This window comes from Schistocerca gregaria, chromosome 8 (assembly GCF_023897955.1).
Source record: "Schistocerca gregaria isolate iqSchGreg1 chromosome 8, iqSchGreg1.2, whole genome shotgun sequence".
Classification (NCBI taxonomy): domain Eukaryota; kingdom Metazoa; phylum Arthropoda; class Insecta; order Orthoptera; family Acrididae; genus Schistocerca; species Schistocerca gregaria.
Genome location: NC_064927.1, coordinates 283,178,720 through 283,182,310, shown reverse-complemented (window position 1 = coordinate 283,182,310; position 3,591 = coordinate 283,178,720).

Genomic DNA, 3,591 nt, shown 5'->3' with positions numbered 1-3,591 from the left:
CAGAGGTTTGATTTACCTTTACAATCCAAATTAGATGGCACTTAAGTGTGATTTGCAGAGTATCCATGTAGATGCAATCAATGAACCTGTGGCTGGTTACAGTATTTCCTACCATCAGATCTACGATAATTTCAAGAAATCTTGTGGCTGCTTGCAGTATTTCCCACAGTGTAATTTAAGAAAATACCAGCGGCGGTCTCTAAGCAAAATAGGTAAAATCTAGCAACGTTTAATGCTGCCTGCCACGAATTCCTCTCGTGCACTAACCTCGGTATTTCAGAGTAGCACTTCCACACTACATCCTCAATTATTTATTGGATGTATTCAAATCTCTGACCCTCCCCCACCCCCTCCATCTACAGATTTTATTTTACCCTCCACAGCTTCCTAAAGTGCCATAGAAGTTATTCATTGATGCCGTAACTCTCGTAGTACCATCCTCTTCCTTCTTCTCGTCAGCGTTTTTCATACGTTCCTTTCTTCACCTGTTCGGCAGAGAACTTCCTCATCCAGTCCTTCTAATTTTCAAAGCTCTTCTGCAGCACCACATCTCAAACACTTCGATTCTCTTTTGCTTCGTTTTTCTACAGTGCATGATTCACTACCATACAATGCTGCGCTTACAGCGTACATTCTCAGGATTTCCTTCCTCAAATTAAGGTCTATGTTTGATATTAGGAGTCTTCTCTTGACCAGGAACGCCCTTTTTGTCAGTGCTAGTCTGCTTTTTATGTCGTCCTTTTTCCGCCCGCCATGCGTTATTTTGCTGCCTAGGTAGCAAAATTCGTGAACTTGGTTTACTTTACGACCCCAATTCCGATGTTACGTTTCTCGCTGCTCTCATTTCTGCTAGATCTCATTACCTTTGTCTTTTTCCGGCGTACTCTCAATCTATGTTCTGTACTTATTTGATTGTTCATTCCGTCCAACAGATCTGGCAATTTTTCTTCATATTCACATGCCGATGGTCACGTCCAACACGATAACTCCCTTCTGCCATTTTGTCACGCCTCCACGACGATCAAATATTCACATGCCGATGGTCACGTCCAACACGATAACTCCCTTCTGCCATTTTGTCACGCCTCCACGACGATCATTCGTACCGCCCTGTTTCCGTAACCGACTTGCATATGCTCTTCTCTTCAGTGCTATGACATACGTCAACGGTGGAGAGTTATATGAGTGCTTGGCACAGAGCTTAAGCGATAAGTTCGCTATTTTGCAGCGTGGTTAGTATTTTTTTGTAAAGAAATTACGACGAACTATTTATTTTTACATATATAAGACGCTATGGAAATCACTATGGTGTCTCAAGACAGACTATGCCATAACTGAGTATGTCTACCACTGTCTCTACAGCAAATATTTGTACGATAAATATTAAGGAACTGCTGTCGCAACTAGCTGAAGAATAACATCGATATTACTTATGCGAAAATGTTGTTTTGGCTGCGAGTTCTGGGAATAAATAGAAACACTATAACTCGCTACTGTTGTTTCAGCGTGGCGTTCCGCAATTTTTTTAGTTTTGCACTGTTAAAAGTGAAACATGTCTAGAAAGAGACGAGGAAAAAAGTATAAACGTACTGTAAAGTGGTGGAACAAGAATCCTAATATACCTTACAGAGAGTTCAAACGGTTCAAAACAGTTGCGCACCTGCTTCCAGTAGGCAGAACGAATAGTTGACCTAGGGAATGTCAAAACTGGTATGATACTAAACAGGAGACTGCTTACCAAACAGAAAGTAGTCTTTCTATTTCTAAGCTGAAGTAACGTCTTGCATTCCGCAAGTAAGTTGGAGTGTACCAAAACGGTCTGTACATAAACGACCTCAGAGCAGCCTTTGCTAAGGGCACATCAGAGACTAGCTTTCGTCAATTTTCTTCTTAGTAATGGCATCTGACTTTCAGTGCACGCACATCATTTTCAAATCGATTATGGCGCACTTCTAAAACCAAAACATGAAAAAAGTCGACCTCCTTAAAAGGTACATTGTACAACGTTGTACCTTTGTAAGACGTTGTAGTTCATTGTATTTCACCAGAATAAAAATGTTTGCAACAAAAGAAAGCTACTTGGATATTTCTGTATTTATTACCGAATTGAAATATTAAAATATTTTATCGCAACTTTACACGAAAATATCATCCCTTATATTGAACTACTAACTTAGTCAAAATACGAGAGATCATTTTCAAATCGAGTATGGCGCACTTCTAAAACCAAAACATGAAAAAAGTCGACCTCCTTAAAAGGTACATTGTACAACGTTGTACCTTTGTAAGACGTTGTAGTTCATTGTATTTCACCAGAATAGAAATGTTTGCAACAAAAGAAAGCTACTTGGATATTTCTGTATTTATTACCGAATTGAAATGTTAAAATATTTTATCGCAACCTTACACGAAAATATCATCCCTTATATTGAACTACTAACTTAGTCAAAATACGAGATTTCGTTATGAATTAATATCTGGTAGAAAAATTACGAATAAATATAAACACACCATTAAAAACGATATTATTGATATACGTGTGTCCGATTTGTCTTGACCAATACAACAACTTTGCATCCAGAAGGAAAATAAAAGATGCACTTAGAAAATGTTGTTAAGTTAGTAGGGGGACATTAACCTGAGAGATGGTCTTTCTTGTCACTCTATTCGTTACGAAGATATGATGAGCAGAACGTCTTTTCTAAACAGCATACTAAACTATTTTTGTTCGGCAGTCCAGTCCCTCTCCTCAAAACTTGTCCAGAAACGAATAATTGTATACCATTCACGTAACGTTGTTGTCATTAAAAACGTAACAAAACTCTGACTTTGCCTCTTCTTAACTATCACACCGTGCAATTACCAAGCGTAACGCAACCCGCCTACTTGCTGGAGTCGACAGAAAACAAATGGAGAAACACGGAAAATGCACACCACTCATTTAATCAACCGTCTTCAGTTGAAGGTTTATGTGAGTACAATGTAGACGCGCTACTCAACTGTGAAGGATGTAGGTTATCAGAACAGAAATTGCGATAATGTTTTCTTATTTACTACAAGGGTACATGTAGTGCAGTACTGTCGCACTTTTAAACGGTATGTTGTGACCTGCAGAGGCAGTCATTGATTAAAAACTGAATCGCCATTACTTGACTTTTATTGAGGTTGAAGATTTTCTTATAATTTCAATTCTTAATAATTTTGAATTGACTTGCCAGCACCAATAAACAATGGATTTCATTAAAATTTTGAATCATTACTAGGACTATGTCCACTAATTTAAACATGTAAGCTGTTTATTTGTAACTATACATTATGTCTCAAATACTGAAATAGCATTCAGGAGTATAAATAATTCCAATGTTTCATAGGATACTTTACCCACATGTCTCAGCAAGCTACAGAAATACGAGAAGCTCTGCCTCGCTATATTGCTCGCAGATCCATGAAGAAGAAATAATGATCATGTTTCAATTAAAGATCGACCATCATCTGTTTATTAGTGGGAAAGAAGGTATTATACAGGCACTGAGAGATGAAAACTTTTTTATTTGTTGTATTTACAACATTATATAACCTAGGTAGCGTATA